Genomic DNA, 20414 nt, shown 5'->3' on the forward strand with positions numbered 1-20414 from the left:
TACCCCGCGTTTCTTAAATACATGGATTAAACTTACCGGTATGGGATCTCTTACCCAGAATCTTACCCATTGTCCAGAATGCAACAAATTACGGTTTGGCCATCTGAGTCCATTTTAAACAAATCTAGTTTTTCTTACATTTACCTACTATATAAATATTATAGTGCATTCAGTGATATAACTAGTATGGTTGCAGAAAAGATCTTCAGAGAGGTTCAGATATGTCCTAGCAAAAAGAGGTCCAATGCATAGTGTTTCCATCTGGCTCCCCCTGCCTCCAGGTAGAGGAGCGTTTGAGGAGGGGGCATGACTTTACAATAATAGAGGAAGCAAGGCCCCTCTGCCCCCACCCATGAGGAATCTCTCTTCCACTATAGTTTTGCCAGTGATTGGGTTCATTCAATGATTAAATTATTCTTGTATAGAAGATCCCTTATAAAGAAAACCCTAGGTCCCAAGAATTCTTAAAAATAGATCCCATGCCCGTATTTAGTACAAAAAACTGAAGGCCAGTCTATTGCAAGTAAGTTCTGGGACTGGGAAACAAAAATCACTGATTAATTTTGTTGACATGACCAGTAACTAGAGTTATGCTGGTGAACAAACAGTGTTGCAAATAGAGCCCTATAAATGCATTGATTTATATGGATATATAATAATTTGTTCACCCAGTCAATTTCCAGATATGTAAAGTGGTGCATGTCCCTTCACCTTTAGCACAGTATTGGAGAATGGGGCAACTGCACACAAAAATCACAAATAGGGTGCCATTGTGGCTGCAAGCAAGTGAGTTAAAGTGTGATGTGTATGTTGCTCTTGATTCTGCTACACTGTGTCCATTAATTTGGATTCTAAGATGGTTTTCCTAGATTGTTGAGTTGGTCAGTACATTTATGGCAAGGTAGTTACTGTCCATTGCATAAATGATGACATTTTTGTATTGTGTATTCGATATTCTTGAAACTGTTTCTTCACTAATTTCGTTATGAAAGGTTGGACCTCCAAGGAGAACTTGGAACTGGCCTCATCTAGAGTTTTAGGTGCCAAAAAGTCAAACCATGTTGATATTTCCTGGCAATTCAATCATTATTCTAGTAATCATTAGTAGGCATTGTTTGCACACAATGACCAGATATTGTGCTGGGTAAAAAAATCAGCTGATCATTGATTGAGGCCATAGTAAGAATGCATCAAATCCAGAATTGGTTTGGGATTTGGCCTTTTTCAGCAGGTGTCTGGTTTGACGAATACAAGCGTCTAGCGAACCAAACTGGATCCTTAAAATCACTCGACTTTTCGTCTCACAACAAAGTTAAAATCCAGGTTTCGGCCAAATACCAAATTGAGTATTCCGTGCATGGTACAGGTCTCAAAAGACCTCTGTAATCTGAATGATAACCATGTACCATACACTGGGATCATACACATTTGTCCCAACCATGATGGTGGCTGAAATTGTCAAAGATCTGCTTATTTGGCTATATTTCTGAATAAGCAGATGCTTGGCCATTTTAGGCACCTATCGCCAATGCACGGCCAGTTATACTTCTACTTGTTACTTCGCTGCATGCAGCACATATTGTTTTCTTTGTATCATCACTGTATCTATCTGTTTGTTTATGAGTGATTACTGAAACAGGGGCCTGCTACCCTTTAATTATATACATTTGCCAACTGGGAGATAAAGGTGAGGGGTTGATGATAATGACAATGCTTAAATGGATCATGTTGCCCTGGAAACTTCTTTTTTAGGTTATCAGTAGGCACAGAAAGGCTTTGGGAATCTCTGTGGAAGATAGAAGTTGTGGGGGCTGCAGTGAGAGGAGAATGCAGAGGTGGGAGAAATTGCATGAGAAGTAAATGCAGTCATTTCTGCTGAGAGTGAAGGGAGCATCATTTGCTAATGAGCACTTTATAATGAGATATAAGCAAATGTTTGGCTTGGTTCATTATTTTATAGCTTAGGAAGGAGAATGATTTGCTGGAGTTCAGTGACATTGGTGGCCGTCAATTTGCTGTGACTACTACAAAAGTGTAGGATAATTTCTATTTTTTTTGCAGACAATTTAATACCGTAAAAGACAAATAACACCAGATATTAAAGCTATCAATTACCAGTAATTTGTGTCATATGAGGATAATGTCTTATTAGGATTTATATAGTCATGATGTTTATTACATGGTGTTTGATTATCTCCTGCCCTGAATGTGCACACCTCTGATCTTTGTATACACAAATCCAATCACCTTTGATCTGAAAGCCTTTGAGGAAGCTAAGGAATATCTAACAGGAATAATGCTGAATTTTCTGTGACTACACATACATACAGTGCAAATCTTAACATATAATCCTCATTTAGTCAATAAACGATCGCATGCATTCTAATGCTACCTTTGTAAACAACTTGTGTTCTTTAAATGACCTAAACTTTTATCCTGCTGGAGATCTGACACTACTCGTGGTGAGTCTGGTAGAGCATTCTACTCCTAATATATGGCAAAATACAGACATGTAAGTTCGATGGGGGAGCCTAAAGGTTGGTATGGGTAAATATACACCTTGTACATAATATTATCCAGGCATGAGTATGAGAGTGGTGTTGGTATTGGGGCACTCTTGAGGGTAAGAATGAGGAAAAAAGTAAGCCATGTGTACCCATATTTTTTTTTAACAGTGTTTATTTAGTTTTCAAGGTGGGGGGGTACAGAAGAAAAAGGGGGGGGTATCAGGTACATTCACACAGTCCACAAAACACAGTGTAATGGCAAAAAAAAAATTAATAATAATAAACCACATCTCAGTACATAAATCATAGCATATTCAAGAAGCACAAAGTAACAAATGCATAGAGACATTGGAATATCAGGTGCACCTAAGTTTCATCTCTGGACACTAGCCCGTGTATCACTACAGAAGCCCAATAGTCTAAGAATTGGCCTCCGTCCAGTTCTCCCAGGTTTTCTCAAATTTGGCGGGGCACCCTCTGGCAAGATACGTCATCTGAATCAGCGGAAGATTTTTATTAATAAGGTCCAACCAAAACTGTAAGGAGGGCACTTTTGGGTCCATCCATTTCATAAGGAGCGCTTTCCTAGCATAGTACAGTAGGCTACGCCAGAGGTCTCTCTTTGCTCTAAAGGGGGGTCACCTCGTCTACCACTCCAAGAACACATACTTGTGGTGACATTATTTTGGGGAAGGTCGTTTTGTCCTGTATATGGGACATCACTCTGTTCCAGAATCTATGCACCTTAGGGCATTCCCATATCATATGAAGATAGCCCACCTCCCCCTGTTGGGACAGCACGCCTTGCTCGCATCACCCATACGACTCAGCCTCAATGGTGTAATGTGGAGCTGATGTAGTATTTTAAACTGAATCAACCTGTCCCTAGTAGCAATGAGATATTGATATGCTGTAGAGGTGGATTCGTCCCATTCCTCCTGTGTGAGATCAGGAATTCCGGTCTGCCACAATGTGTATGCCCTGGCAAATGGTGAGGGAAATGTAGAGAGCAAAGTACTATACAATTTGGTTATCAATTTTTTCTGAGAAGGAGACTGCAGAATTTCCAACACAGGAGGTAAAGCCAACTCCAACCTATGAGATGTAAATTGTGCCACAAAGGCATGTCGAAATTGCATATAGCCCATATGACTAACCTGTGCCCCCGGGTGTGCCTGGATCATTTGTTCCCTAGTGAGGAGTAGCCCATCTGCGCCGCATCCCCCAACGTCATAATCCCAGCTCTCGGCCATCTCATGTAAGTGAGGAGTGGCCCAAAGTGGGGCAAGTGTGAGTTGCCCCACAGTGGGAGATCCTGGGTAAGCAGCGGATTAGAAAGGCGAAGAGTTCGCATGGCCATTGTCCATGCTCTATGGGGGGTAGTAAGGACCGGATGCTTCACTGGTAGGTCGGATACCTTCCGGTACAGAATATATTTCAGGGAATCAACCGAGCCAGCCAGAGTAGCTTGCAGTTTAAGATTGGGGTTGAGTGGGTCTGGCACCAGCCACCAGGCTATATAAAACAGCTGCGAGGCCAGGAAGTAACAGAAAAGGTCTGGAAAGCCCAGTCCCCCTTCACTGAGTGGTGCTTTCAATTTAAGTTTAGAGAACCGGGGGGATTTCTTTCCCCAGATAAACGAGGACTGGATTTGCTCTATACGCTGGAAAACAGATTTGGGTATATATACAGGGGAATTATGTAGGATTTACAGATACTTGGGTAGGAAGACCATTTTTAGCAAGTTAATTCTGCCCCATAGGGTAAGAGGTAAATTTTCCCATTGCTTAAGCTGAAGTGACATATTATCTGTTATTGGGGTTAGATTTAGATCCTTGGATCTGGAGCTATCTTTTACAATTACAATACCTAAGTATCGAAATGAAGTAACCCATTTCAATGGCGAGGGGGGGTAATCCAAAGGCTCCAAACCATCATCTACTGGGAAGACACTCGACTTGTCCCAGTTAATGCATAATCCTGAGAATCGACCAAATTCTGTAGTGATGTCAAGTACTGCCTGAAGGGAGGGGCCAGGATCATTTAGGTATAACAGCACATCATCCGCATATAGGGATATTCGTTCCTCATCCTGCCCCAAACACATTCCCCTGACAGAATGGGCTGAGCGTATTAGGATCGCCAAGGGCTCTATAGCCAGGGCAAATAATAACGGTGAGAGGGGGCATCCCTGGCGGGTGCCCCGGCTCAACCGGAATTCCCGTGACATCACCCAATTGACGCTGACCCGTGCCTGAGGGTTCTTATATAGAAGTTGTACCCAGTCAATAAAGTGATCACCTAAACCAAACCTCTGCATAACCCCCCATAGGTACCCCCACTCCACAGAGTCGAAGGCCTTTGCCGCATCCAGAGAGACTACCACTCTACTCCCTATCTCTCTATGCACGGCCAAGATGTTGGTATAGAGCCTTCGGATGTTAATGTCAGTGGACCTCTCTGGCATGAACCCTGACTGATCTGGGTGAATTATTTCGGTAATCACATGTTTTAATCTATTGGCCAGTACCTTTGCCATGATCTTAGCATCCACATTTAGCAACGAAATGGGTCTATACGACCCTGGGGAGAGGGGGATGTGTACCCATATTTGATTGAAAAGCATATAGGTGTGAAAAAAGGCACATATGGATGAAAGTTATTTAATAATGGATAAAAGATATGTAGAGCTGGATGTAAAGCTATCACCTGTGTATGGTTCCTGATATTTGGCCTGTCTGACCAATATATGGCCAAAAACTGTTTTGAAGAGAGGTTGGATGAGGAAGATCTTGGCCTTGATGGATCGCCATAGACTTCCCTAATGATCTAATTATTGACCTTGGGATCAAATGATCAGCCTTATTTTGGCCACATGGGACAAACATTCTCTCTAGTGGCTCTATCAGTGTAAGCTTAGGATCCATAGAGATGGGGAAGGAGATTGTGAAAGCAACAGATCTTCATTTTGTTTACTAACTGATGCTGAATTAAACCCACCAACAACCCCTCTAGTTCAGATATCTAGGGTTATCACAGCCTGAAGATTGCTTAATAACTAAGTATATTAAGTATAATAGAATATGTGCAAAATCAGGGGCACTTCTGCTAATCACAAGTTGCTAGGTTGTCATGATTGCAATTAAATGCAATGCACTAGTGCAACCCATAAAGCTGGATTTTCTATAAGTATGATCTGTTAATTTTACTTGCAAATAGCACTTAATAGCTTTGTATTATATTGCCCCTTGATGCATGTTCTTCTGTGTTTTTGCCTTTTGTTCTATAATAATAAGCAATCCATTACACTTGTATATAGTCAGGCTCGCTGCTATTTTGCTACACCTGGGGGGTTATTTATCAAAGGTTATTTATGAAAAAACTTTAACATGTGACATTTAATTGAATAGGAACGGCCCATATATTCAAATCTAATTCGAATTTAGTTTTCCTCCGAAAAAAAAACCCCTCAAATGTCAGGAAGGCTAGTAACATCTTGAAACTGACCTCTGCCATTGACTTCTACATGAAGTGTCCAGGTGGTTAGTATCGAATTAGAAATGTTTCCTGGGTCGATCTGTGTTAAATCTCACATTCTAATTCAAATTCGAGTTGGTAGTTTTAAATTCGAAGTTGTGAGTTTTGACCAAAAAAAATAAATCTAAAATTTGAATTTACCATTCGAATCATAGTAAATCTGCCCCCTGATGCAAAGTGCTAATAGGTTGCAACTTAATGGTGAAGTGTAGGCCTGAGTATGCATTCATTGAATAGGGCTTGTGATTAACATAATTTTTACCTATTGTTTTAGTCACAAACAATCTATGATTTATGTTATTTCATGAGGTAAACAGGGCAAACAAGGAAATGTAAGATACTTCCTGTTTGATCCTTGCAGTGTAGATAGATTCCTAGTATACAACCCCTCCCTTCATCCTATGTTGTTGTTAGCAGGAGTCGTTATGCGGGGGTATAATCCGTGCTCTGAAAATTTAATTCTATACCCCGCAAGGACCAAACATCTTGAGATTTCCTGCTCAAAACCATTGATTTGTCATGATTAAATCAATAGGTAAAGAGCATGTTTAAAACAAGCCCTATTCATTATACTCATGCTGAAATAGGTCATAATGTCAACTTTGTCCGACAGGCCAAGCAGCTTCTAATATTGGCAGCTATGTGAGTTGATATTTGTGTTGTCATGTTTTCTTCTTTATATTATAACCATTTAACAAGGCACCAGGGCCAGATGGAATACACCCCTGGGTTCTAAGAGAGTTTAGTTCAGTTTTAGACCAGCCTCTATTTCTGTTTTTCTCAGCCTTTCTTTCATCTGGTATGGTACCTATGTATTGGAGGAAAGTGGATGACATTCCAATATTTTAAAAAGGGATTAAGATGCCTGGCAATTATAGGCCAGTAAATTCAACATCTGTTGTGGGAAAATTATTTAAAGGTTTGTTATGGGGTCAAGCAGCAATCAGCATGGCTTTATGACGAATAGGTCATGTCGGACAAATTTGATTGCTTTTTATGATGAGGTAAGTAAAATCTGAACAGTGGGGGAGCAGTATATGTGATCTATTTGGATTTTGCCAAAGCATTTGATACAGTGCCCCACAAACGTTTTCTAAGTTAAGGTCTGTTAGATGAAGAAGTGGCTACAAGATCGAGTACAGAGGGTGGTTGTTAATAGTGCATTCTCTACTTCAGGGGTGTCCAAACTTTTTGCAATGAGGGCCAGATTTGGTGAGGTGAAAATGTGTGGGGGCCGACCATTCAGCCTGACATTCTTTGAACCATTAACATCATTTAACTCATTTAAACAAGGAATCGAGTAGCCGTAGCAGTAATATTTGGGGACATTAGTGAAATGATCTGCCACTTGGTCTACACTTCTGCCTGTGTGCTGAAGGTGTTAGCAATAGACACGTACTGGCATGTAGTTTACTGTACTGGCATGTCAGTACATCTATTGACGCCTTCAGCCCTAAAGAGGTATGTGAAGCAGTGCATCACTATGTGTCAGTACGTGTCTATTGCTTACACCTTAAGCACACAGGCAGCAGTATAGACCAAGTGGAAGATCATTTCACCAATGTGCCCAAATATTACGGCTAGGCAATTACTGATTACACTGTCCTGGGGGGCCGCATAATTATTAATTTCATGATGGAGGCTGAGGGCCAGTGTAAATTTGAAGATGGGCCGCAATTGTCCCCCAGGCCGCACTTGGACATGCCTGCTCTACTTGGAGGAAGGTTCTTAGTGTGGTGCCTCAGGGCTCCGTATTAGGTCCACTTTTATTTAACTTGTTTATTAATGACTTAGGGGAGGGTATTGTAAGTATGTAATTATACAGCCCAATTCCATCCAGGATGCGGCATCCTTGCAACAGGATCTTGACAAACTGGCAATCAGGGCTGCTAAGTGGCAAATGAGATTCATTGTTTATAAATGTAAAGTCATGCACCTGGGATGTAAAAATATTCAAGCCACTTATACCCTTAATGGGACTGCACTAGGCAAATCCATAATGGAAAATGACCTTAGAATCCTTGTAGATAATAAACTTGGCTGAAGCAAGCAATGCCAGTAAGCAGCTTCAAGGGCAAGGTCTTGAGCTGTAATAAAAAGGGCATAGATCAAGGGAGCAGGGGGTTATTCTTCCACTGTACAAGGCATTGGTAAGGCCCCCATCTCGAATATTCTGTACAGTTTTGGTATCCAGTGCTCAAACAGGACGTTATTGAATTAGAGAGGGTGCAGTGAAGGGCAACTAAGCTGGTAAAAGTTATTGGAAATTTTAGCTATGAGAAAAGACTGACCAAGTTGGGGATGTGCACGCTGGAGAAGGGGTAATATGATAACTACTGTATGTATAAATATATAAGGGGATCATATAATATACTCTAATGCTGTATTTACCAGTCGGTCTTTTCACTGATATTAGGCCACCCAATAGAAGAAAGGAGGTTCTGTCTTAATATTTTTTTTTTTTTTTTTTTTTTACAGTGAAGATGTAGAATTCTCTCCCTGAATCCGTTGTACTTGTTGATAAATTAGATAGCTTTAGGAAGGGGTTGGATGGCTTTTAGCAAGGGAGGGAATACAGGGTAGCTTGTAGTACAAGTTGATCCAGGCACTAGTCCGATTGCTATTTTGGAGAACTGGAGGATTTTTTTTCCCCTCTGAGGCAAATTGGTGAGGCTTCAAACAGGGTGTTTTGCCTTCCTCTGGATCAACTAGCAGTAGGCAGGTTATATATAGAATGAAAGGAATTGTTCAGTATGAAAATTAAAACTGGGTAAATGGATAAGCTGTACAAATTAAAAAATGTTTTCAATATGGTTTGTTATACAAATGTAATCCATAAAGGCTTGAGTGACCCCATGTCCTACATAATAGCCAGAACATTACTTCCTGCTTTGCAGCTCTCTTGGTTTCCACTCATTGGTTACCAGGCATTAACAAATCGGTGACTTGAGGGGAGGCCACATGGGTCATAACTGTTTGCTTTTGAATCTGAGCTGAATGCTGAGGATCAATTGCAAAGTCGCTGAACAGTTTTGTCCCATGTGACCCCCCTTAGTCGCTGACTAACTCTCAGAGTTAGAGTGCTGTTATGTTAGACATCCAGTCACTCTAGCCTTCATATATTACATTTTTGGTTAACTATATGAGAAACCATTTTTTTTTTTTACCCAGTTTTATTTTTACCCTGAACCAGTGAACAGTGTTCCTTTAAAAGGTTGAATTTGATGAACATATGTCACGTATTTTATGTATTTAGGGATATATGATTAAGACCATAGGCTGGCAAGAGATACAATAAAAAGGAAAATATGTGACTGACTCCTTCTCATGTGCCTTGTTCTATTTGGAGCAAAATGACACATCCTGGCTGTGTTCCCTTGATACTTATGGTATGAAAGTCACCCAGGGTGATGGTAGCCTAAAGATACCTCTGCAATTAATGTTGCTTTTGCTCCTTGCATGGAGTTATTTCATGATGTTACTGTGCCTGCTCACTTTCTATAAAAAGCTGTCGTGTTATGAGTATAATTACAGGTGTCTTCATACAACTATGTGTCATGTAAGAGTCACAGAAAACGAGTTAGACCAATGTTTCTGATGGACCTCTTATAAAATAAATCTGCAGAATGATATGAAATCATGGTTAATGGGCAGAACCAAATTAACACTCCTTTTTAAAACATATAATTTCATGAAAACCGAATCCCTGATGTAAATTAATAGCATTAATATCAGTCTGGCAACACAAGTGAACCCCTGTGGTCTGAGAGACGATGCTTTTTACATAGTTATTTTATTCATTATTATAAGATGGTACAAATGCACAGACTCGGTTGCTAAAGGATTGTAAAGAGGAAAATTCGTAAACTGCAACATGGTTTTACCCACAATGCAACATTCTTAGAATTTCAATTTTCATATTTGCCCAAGCCTATTCTACCCTGTGCCTCACAAGAGCAAATAGGCGAAAAAGGCTTTATGTATAGTATTTATTCAGCACAATTCTGCATGTGCTTTAGTCCCAAACTGTAGTAAAGAAAAAATGTAGGGTTAATTGATAATCCAAAGGCTTGGTGACAAAACTCAATATGCAAAAGTCTTTTTTGTGAATTCGCCTAGTTATCCAAATATCCCATGATTCCACAAAAATGGTAATAATTTAACTTGTTGCTGTGTAACGTCTACAGGAGTATCCATATCCTAACGAGGTGTTTTGGTAGTGCATACCTCTTAACTGTCCCGTTTTTCGCGGGGCAGTCCAGATTTTGACGGCTCAACCCGCAGTTCTGAAAATGTTACTGAAATGTCATAACTTTCTTTGATCTCCTGCACTGAACAGTCAGAAAAAGATACAAAGTTTCTAAAACATAATTGGCTTTTGGCTGAGAGCCCAGAATAAATGGCAGGTGCACGTAGATACTTTTGTAACTATTTAAGATAAGCAGGTCACTTGGGGAAACTGTGACTTGCAGCTTAAATGGCAATTTGCCTTCATTAGCAAAACTGTAATAACACATAAAAAACAAAAAAATAGCCTGCCAAGTTTTGTAAAACGAACATGGTAGTGCTGCCACAAAACTGGGCACGGCAAATTTTTTTGTCCCTTTTTCTATTTCCAAAATGTTGGGAGGTATGGTAGTATCAGTATGTGTCCGCAACAGTAGGGCTCATTTGCATCCACAAGTGCAGTGAGCAAAGTTCAGTTTTGAGTGCAATGCCATGTTTTTCCCCCATAATGCAGTGTTTTTTTCCCCCTCCGGAATTCCAGCGTTGTTGGAGTCGAACGTTGGTGTTAGGTCTGATGTGCTTCCAGCTAATTCATTAAAATTAAATTGAATGTTCCTGCACTTTGCTGTTAGTTAAAAGTTTTCCAAGTTCAGTTGGTGCAATGTCTGGTTAGGGTTGCCACCTGTACAGTTTTTCTTAGGCCTGTTTTTATTTTCATCCTTGTGAAACCTGAAAAATAATTTGGCCAATAAAAAAAAAAACCATCTGAATATATGGATACTCACCGTGTTCATTTTTTTCTGTCAATATTGCTTAGTTCTCATGAAGCACAGTTAAGTTAAAACAAACCTTAAAAATTAATTGCTGTAATTTAGAGCTTTTTGGATAACTGGTTTCTGTATAATAGATCCCATACTTTTAATTAAATCATTGGTTTTACTCATCAGGCAAAATATAAACAGAGCTAGTGTTGTTACCTGTCCAGTCTTGAATAGGAAATTCCAATTTTTCAAAGGTCAGATTCAAAACTACCTGTCAGGTTTAAAACCCTGGATACAACTGTACAGAAATTCTGCCAGTCTAAGTGATGAAATATCCCTGGCATGATAACCAGAGCTGTCAACCCCCAGCTGGGGGGCAGTTACCCGATTTTAACCCCCTTCCCTCCCAATCTCCCTTCTCTCTACCACATTCCCTTGATTTTTCGCAATTCTTTACATATTTTAATCATTCTCGTTAAATTTCTTGGTGCACATGCCCAATATGACAGTCCTGGTGGAGCATTTGCGCATGCGTGGGTTTGTGAGCATTTGTGTGTGACATCCCTTCTGGTATAGCCTGCGGTGCTCCATCACTTCCAGGTAGTGCCAGCATAAACTTACCATGCTACCCCCCCCAAATTCATTGTTCTTCAGGTGACCGCTCTGCATAACCCACCCAACATCCTTGTGCGCACCCCTGATGTCTTCATGCCTGCCCCACCCCCTATTGCTATCAGTCGCACCCCTGATGCTATAAGACACACCCCCTTTGTTTGGGTTTAGCCACTGGAAAAGATGGCAACCCTCTTTCATTTGTACCCCGCGAGAGTGATGCACCTAATTCTTTAGACGCAAGTTTGCTGTGCTGCATCTATTGACAAAGGGCACTGTGAGAACGCTGCAGCTACCATCTGGTCCAGAGGTTCCTCTGCATCAATAGCTACAACTGCACTCTTTGAAACTGGAGCAAGGAACGTGTCCCTTTGGACTAGGAACATTGAAATCTCTGTCTCAGTACTTTATTTTGCTTATTACTAGAGAATTAGTATTGTGTTACAGTTTTATGGTAGCTCTTTTTATAAGAGAGTAAAGCGATGTTTGGAGTATTGTATTTACACTCCAATAAAAGGGCTTATATGACTGCCCCTTTTTTTTTTTTATATAGCTATTGCTAGAATGTTGGCCCCTGTATGCAACCCAAAACCATTGTACTGATATTAAGTAGTAGTAGAAACTATAGTCTTGTTAGGATGGCTTCAGCCCATCCTCATGTATTTAGGCCACACAAAATCTTCTTTTGAATGTGTGATTTACTTATGTAAGTTCAAGTGCAGTTCAAGTGCAGCACAAAAATGGCCACAGATGTTGCACCTGTTGAGGCCATTTATTAAAGGAACTTGTGTCCAAAGACACTTCCATAAAGTTATGCTAAGCACCATTACATCTGGCCTGTCTGTTCTCCTGAACTGTACACATGTGATCCTATTGACTCTGTCTTTATGTTTACAAAGGATTGTTAAAGAAGGCAGTATAAGTACCCAGTACCCTTTTTGTACTTGGCAAGAAAGACTAAATAGAACTTTTATTGTGTTCAGAATCCTTAATTGATCACTATAACGCCTCTTTAAAGCGTCAACAGAATAATGGCCTTGTTTATGTGAGTACTAATATGTGCCAATAAATGTTCTTGTTTTGCTTTTAGCTGTCCTGGCTTTATCTCAATCACACATTGGTTATGCTCTTGGTAGAGGATATTAAGTGCTATTTTTGTCTTGTTAGAATGACTTTAATTCATAACAGTGGCTGATTCCATAGCCAGTCCTGTGTTTGCACATTTTCCCAGAAGTTTACAGAAATCTATCCCTCTTATCATCAAAGTGCTAAAAGCTTTACAAACCGTACACCAACACAAGCAAATTGCTGTTAGGTTGTCAGCTTGCCATAGCACTGCTAACTTGATAAATACTCTGCTAAGAAAGTAATTAACATCTTTTTTCCACTTTCTCTGTAGCGTGGCAGTTTTAAGACATATTTAACACAATTGATTAGAAAATAAACTTTGGATATCAGCTACCGCTTTCCCTTTAGTTTATTTCATGAATTCAGTGCAGTGTATTAAAATTAGGGATTATGCAAAACTGCACCAGAAATCACAAAGGACCCCCATCTCTATTTATAGGCTAAGAAAATCCAGGTAGTTGGCCAAGTGTGGCTTGCATACCCCATTGTTTGCATAACCCACCCATTACTCATAAGGCCTATGTTTATATAGTATGGACATGATATATTGGATTTGTATCATTCATACCAATCCATGTCCCACAAGAGCTTACAGTCTAAGGTTTCAACCATTCGCACATGGGCGCACACATGGACTAGGTTTAGCTACCAAGGCAGTTTATTGCTAATAGATTAGCCACAACAGTGCAAGATAGCACGCCATTTTTATTATTTAGAATACCTGAGTAAATGGCTCTAGACACTATCTCTGTTTAAGATAGCAGCTGCCATATTAGCTTGCTGTTACATAATTTCCTGCCTGAGTCTCTCCCCGCTTTCTCGGAGCTGAAATTACAGCAGGGAGAGGAGGAGAGAGTGAGGAGCAAACTGAGCATTAGTGATGTGCAGGTTGGGTTTTTCCCACACCCGCCCGAAGCCAGCCCTCCCTCCGCCCGCTCCCGGCCACACCGGCCTACCAGCTTCCTTTTATGGACCCGCCACGTCGATGATGTCACAAAAGGGGCGGGGTGAGCAGGCGCAGCATCTATAAAAGAAGAAGCCGGAAGTTGGAAGTCGGCAGTGCAAGATGGCGGGCGGCGAGAGCAGGAAAAGAGCTCAACCCGGACCTGCCACCTGGGAAGAGGACATCACTACTGAGCATGCCCAAGCCCTGGAGGTTTAAGCTGAAAACAGGAAGTCTGATACAGATGCCAGGGCCGCTCCTGCCATAAGACTAGGTGAGAACCTTGCCTCAGGCAGCACGGAGCGGGCAGTTACCAGGGGCGGCAAAAAAGGAAATGGAAATTCGACCCTGCTAGTTCAGTGAGCGCAATAGCGCTCACTGCTCTAGCAATGCGCCCCCCTTCGAATCGCTCAGACGTTAGAAGCGTGGAGCTGGAGGGGGCAGCATCGGGGCTGCAGCAGCACCTGAAACGCCCCTGACAGAAGCCCATGTGTACACAATAGAAGGAAAGAAATGTGCTTCTTTTGACAGAGGACTCTGAACAGCATTACATTGAGGGTTTACTGGTGCATTTATATAGACCTTTCTGATAAAGCTTACTTAGTTTTTACCTTTCCTTCTCCTTTCAGGAGCCATTTAATCTGCCTCTATGTTGGACGTAAAACTGCATTACCTGGAATAAACCTACAAACGTAAATACTATTCACTTTTCTTCTGAACAGCATAGAGATTCTTTTGACAATTATGCTTCTGCTGAAAACATTGTAGTTGTTATGCATCACTATCTGAAATTGTCCTGGTGGATTTCTGATTCATCTAGTGTGTGTTTTAGCTCTGAGGACCCGACATTTAATGATGTTTACCAAAAACTTCTGCAGAGAGCATAATTAGGCTAATTAGTGATGTCACTTCCCACTGTTCCTTTTGCAGCAATGCAGTATTTAAACTCCAGAGAGATTCTTTATTATGAGGGCATGGTAAGGGCAGCAAGTTGAGAACTATTTAATTGACTGAAACTTCAGACTTAAAGGGAAAATGAAGAATGCCACTTAACACTGAATTTGAGGGTAACAATTTCTGTATAAAACATATTATTCTCATATTAATATGTGCTGCTTATAAGTAGGCTTTTCTTACTGGCTAATAAGAATGAGGCTTGGTGCTGGTGTCAATTTTACTGCTGTGGGAGGATGAAAACTAAAAATATCTGCTACTATTTTTTTTATAATAGAAGCTAATTCATAAACATCATTAAATTCTGCATTATAATAAGACATTAAGGACAGGCAAATATTTAGGATGCATACCTTATATGCACGGGGACAAAATAAAAGAGCTGAAATCTCTTAACTGGTCCAGTATAAATAAAGGGCAGACGATAATGGAAACAACAAATATGAACAGGCCTATCGGAGTTCCCAAGGACTTCCTGGTGGAACCAAGCCCTAGTGGACTCTATTCTAGGGGAATTTCCACCTTATTTCCACAGTGGGCTATATAAAAATCTATACTCATTGGCACTGTCTATTGTTTTGAGACCGGGCCCAAGGTGTGGGGTCCTTTAGTGAAACTTAGGAGACCCGTTTTTTTCTAATACTTACACACATACACATGACACATAGTGTAGGTTTACAAAACGAACAACACTAAGGTGCATTTTTTAGGTGGCTAATAAATATGTCAAGAATGTTAACTCAATTCTTAACCATGGGGCTGCTTCGGCACCCAATTTATGCCACTTTCTTGGTCTTCTAGGGGTCCTGGTGTCACTACATGTTGGGCTATTTGCATTTTGAATGTTAACATGACAGGATACTGGACTCGGAACACAAGGGGTGCCTAAACGGGAGGACAGTTAGGGTAAGGTGCTGGTTTGTCTTTTGCCACATCCCATTTACTCTCCATCCTCTTTTTGCCATATTCCCAGCAGCTGCTTATAAAAGAAGACAAAACCACAATGCTGGCACAGCAAACATCTGGCACATCTTATATGAGATACATTAACTATCACAATACTTGAAGAAAGGGGAAACCAGAAATCAAAACAACAAAACCTCAATCCATTTTGCAGTCATAAAATGTTGAAATCTGAGCTTAAGCCACAAATGTTCTTGTATCCAGATGAAAACAAAAGCGTGTCTTCAAATTTACATACAGTATATGCTGATTATCTGTCCTGTATATGATATTCGGTATCTCTAGATAGTTCCAATGGCCTAGACTGCATGCAGTCTAGAATCTAAGTGCTCTCTAATGTTTTGCTTCACGGCTCATTTGGTACTCCCTGCAAAATGTGTATCACAACCGTTGTGTTACTTTATTCTTTTAACCCTAATAACTGTAACAGTTCCGGAACCAGTATATGATTAACCACAGGCACAAATTCACATAATATCTGCTTATATAGGCTACATTTCTGCTTGCCTATACAGTGTAGCTGCTTGGGAATGACACTTTTTGCTCAGTACAGGTATGGGATCCGTTATCCATAAACCCATTATCCAGAAAGATTAGAATTACGGAAAGGCTTTCTCCCGTAGACTTCATTATAATCGAATCAAATTTTTAAAAATGATAACCCCTTTTCTCTGTAGTAAAAGAACAATAACTTGTACTTGATCCAAACTAAGATATACTGTAATTTAATCCTTATTGAAAGCAAAACCAGCCTATTAGTATTATTTAATGTTTACATGATTTTCTAGTAGGTATGAAGATCCAAAGTACAGAAAAATCCATTATCCGGAAAACCCCAGGTCTGAGCATTCTGGATAATAGATCCCATACCTGTACCTGTTTCTCGCTACACACAATGTATAGGTATAAAATAAGGGGTTTTCCATAATTTGGATCACCATATCTAAAAAAAACAAAAAAAAAATCAAACATTTAATAAACACAACAGGGTTGTATTGCCACTAATATGGGTTTATGCGGCTTAGTTAACATGTTTCTGCTCAATGCATATTGTGGGGTGCTCCTGACAAATTGAGGATGGACTCGATCACAAGTTGCAAGACCATAGCAAGGGATCATATAGTTATGTTTCATGCTCAGTCCCAATATAAAATATAATACGCATCATTGCCTGTACCCGCACCAGAGAAATTGTGCCATGCAAGAAAACATTTTGATACCAATGCTTTGGCTACCTTTAAGATTAATGTAAAAGGCACCCGTCTTACTTTCCCTTTTTTTTAAAAAATGATATGTTCAATACTAAATAAGCAGAATTAATTCACTGGAGAGAGAGGAACTGTCATTGTGAAGGTTCTGTTTTGTTGTGCCGATAAAGACTCAGGGTGAAATTTCTCATTACTGTTATTTGTTTTTTTCAGCAGTGATCCGTTTCAAACTGTGCACACTTATTTGCCAGCTTAAAGCATTGCATTGAAATTGTTCATTTATTCATCACCTATTTATTAGCACAGCTCCCTTCCTGATAAGGCGTGCAGACATTATACCGTTTTCTAAATAGATTCCTGTTGAACACGTACTTAATGCTGAACCCTGTTATTAAATGAACAATAAGTAGCGAAAAGCACTCAACTATTGAAACGGCTCTAACTCAGCAATTTTAGGTGGCATCAGGTAGGTGGCAGTCCTTAAACATTGATTGTTTATGGGATCTGAATACTGAGGTATAAAGCACTGCTTTCTGCCGTGAAAATATCCACACTAATGGAGGAATGTAATCTGTTTTATTAGCACAAAAAACGCTCGTAAAGACGATTGCAAACATTGGTGACCAAGACTTTCATTGTTTGCGTCATTTTTGACCAAATTCAATGCCTTTATCGCCAAGTTTGGGAACAAATGACTTTAAACATCCTGATTTTAATTACATTCTCCCTTATATCCGGTGTTGCAAATGTGTGGGGACTAATTTATTGGCAACAATAATAAAGCAATGATAATCATACAACGAGGTCTGTGGAGCTTTTGGAAATGCTGAAGGGCATACCCAGCTGGCAGGCAACTAGCTGTACATAACTCATTTAAAGTGAAACCTTTTTTTAAAATATGCTTCTTGAGTTGGGATGCTAAATATATATTTATTGTTCTCTTACAGATCTAAATGATTCTTCAAATTGAGAGGGAACCATGGTAGCCTGCTTCTAACTCATAGGGACTATATCCCCACCCTCTTTAGGCTGGCAGTCATTCAGGGCCTCTCTCATCTTGTTCCATGTTGAAGTGATAGATTTCAGGACTTGAAGTCCCTCTGCTTTCCAAGGTGGGCGGTGCACAAATTCTCTGGAAAGCAGAGGAACTTCAATCCCAGAATTCATCTCTTTAACATGGAACAAAGTGAGGGGGTGGAATTGACCCACAGGGAATATTGCCCCGCCCCCTATAGACTGGCAAAGTCATTCAAACCCTTCCTCATCTTGTTGCATGTTGAAGGAATGGATTTTGGGCTTGAAGTCCCTCTGCTTTCCAAGGTTGATGGTGCACAAAATGTCTGGAAAGCAGAGGAACTTCAATCCCAGAATCCATCACTTAAACATGGAACAAGGTTAGGGTTGTAGTTCAATGACTGCAAGCCAATGGATTGGGGAGGAACTAGTCCCAATGGTCTGAGGTACCTCGTATGTCTGTGTTTAAAAAAAACAAAACACAGTAGAACCCTAAATTTATGCCCCTCAGAGTTTGTTTTCTAGGAACTGAAGCCAAACTGCATTTTTTTCTTAACCAAATTTTTTAGCCTCTTTGACGTGCTCCCCTGGAAATCCTAAAAATCAGGGGCATACTATATACATCTTTGGGGTCATGTACCTTTTTTTACATAAATGTCAAAAAAATGGCCTTATGTTAAAACATATAGTCAACTACAAGAGTCCTCTGCACTCAACCCATTATCAATATATTTAAGACAAAGACATTTTGTGCATACAGCTACTAAAAAATGCCTTCCCTTTCAAACAACACAGGGATTGTTTGTCCATATATTGCAATATATTTAAGCTGGCCGACTACATCAAAGTCATCCCATATCTGGCCAGTCCTACGCTTAATTTTCATCTGATTCATTAAGAATTCAACTGCTTAATTATACATTTTACAAAGGGACTAAGTTTTACCTGCAACTTACTAGCTGCTTTCAAAGTAAAACTCCCAAACTTGGCTGCCCTTTTATTAGACACCAGTGGGATCACCTGACTATAGCTGGAAAGGGTGGGAGCTACAACATGGAGCTGGTCACTGCTCCTGTATAACTATAACAAACAAGGGACACCACTAATCTTTAAAACCATTAGGCGGGGGTGCAATGAGGGTGTGACCACAAAATACATATAGTCAACTACAAGAGGTCCTCTGCACTCAACCCATTATCAATATATTTAAGACAAAGACATTTTGTGCATACTGCTACTAAAAAATATGTTAAAACAAATGCCCTTATGTTACAAAGAGGGTTATATGTCTCTAATATCATAAGACATCTGTAGGTTGGCCCACTGGGTGGCTTTCTGTCTTGTGTGCTGTAACAGCAGGTTGCAATGAAAGCCAATGTCTTCCTCCATGTTGATGAAGAATACTGACATTTTGTGACATTACATTTATGGGAAGTTGCAGGTTATATGAGGCATTGAGAAAACAAAAGAATACCCCTTATATATCAATTACTAGTACCGTGGTTCTCTTGAAAGGGTCATAATTGTAAATCTGAAACAATTTTCAATTAAGACCCTTTCAAGAGAACCACAGTACTAGTAATTGATAAATAAGGTGTGTTCTTTTGTTTTCTCAATAAATTCTATATACTGACGTAAGTCAGACCCCCTTTTTAATCAATCCAGTCAATATTTTTGTAGAAAGATCATCCTACTATACACAGGTTATAAGAGGCAGCCATTCTAGGGTTATGGTAGAAAGATGTCATAGACCTATGGGTGGTTTTAATAATGAGGTCCTACACTAACAATTATTTCTTGAGATATTTAACATATTTTGTAACTTATTAATAGCCATGTAGCATCTCTGAATAGTGACTGAATATGTGTCAGGGTACTGTATTCTTCTTTGTTACAAGCTTCATTTTTAGAGCCTGCTATTTGAGTTATTGGTGTTGAAAAGGGGTACATATTGCCAACTTTCTTTATAGTTATCCAGGTTGATATTCATGTATCTCTTGAACAGAGAATCAAATAAATCCCTCGAAGATACAACTACTGCAGAAGCTTGTGTAATAATCCATTTGATATTATGCAATAAATTACACCTTTTTTTAGTCACTGGTAACAAAAAAGAAAAAAAAAAGTATGAGTAAGAGACTTAATGATGTTTTCTACTTCATTCCTGTTATTTCATCAGGAATTCTCCAAATTCTGAATTGCAATTTCCAGAATACCCTAAGAGTCAGTGTCTGTAAGTTGTGGCTATCAGATGCATAAATTATATTTGTTTAAAATTGTTAAACTGAAATATGTGAAGGATTATTTCCCACACAGTGTGTTCTAACTTACTTGTATCGCCACAGGTCTCTCTTTAGAGCACAGACACCTGCCACTTGTCCGAGGCAAGTGAGTCAGCTTTTATTTCCAAGGAGCAGGAAACGTGTTGCAAGTAGTTCTCACTTCAGCCCCTAGCTTTTGTGTCAGACACTGAAATGAGGTAGCAGCAAGAAGCATATCTTGCAACAGGGCACTCTCCTTACCTCCTACCCTATGGCAAGCAGTAAGGACAGGGCTTGAG

At 39.9% G+C, this 20414-nt stretch overlaps 1 protein-coding gene across 7 annotated transcripts in view; it reads left to right on the top strand.

The window, feature by feature from the left end:
• Positions 1 to 20414, top strand: part of LOC108702718 (RNA binding protein fox-1 homolog 3) — a 614603-nt gene that overhangs the window by 8953 nt on the left and 585236 nt on the right. Inside the window, exon 1 of one of the 7 annotated variants that reach the window (XM_041578501.1) lies at positions 15560 to 15575. The exons of the other annotated variants lie outside the window; for them this stretch is intronic. The gene's annotated coding sequence lies outside the window, so the exon portion shown is untranslated. Of the gene's footprint in view, positions 1 to 15559; positions 15576 to 20414 lie in introns of those variants that run through there. 7 annotated transcript variants of the gene reach the window in all.

Source organism: Xenopus laevis, chromosome 9_10S, assembly GCF_017654675.1.
Source record: "Xenopus laevis strain J_2021 chromosome 9_10S, Xenopus_laevis_v10.1, whole genome shotgun sequence".
Classification (NCBI taxonomy): domain Eukaryota; kingdom Metazoa; phylum Chordata; class Amphibia; order Anura; family Pipidae; genus Xenopus; species Xenopus laevis.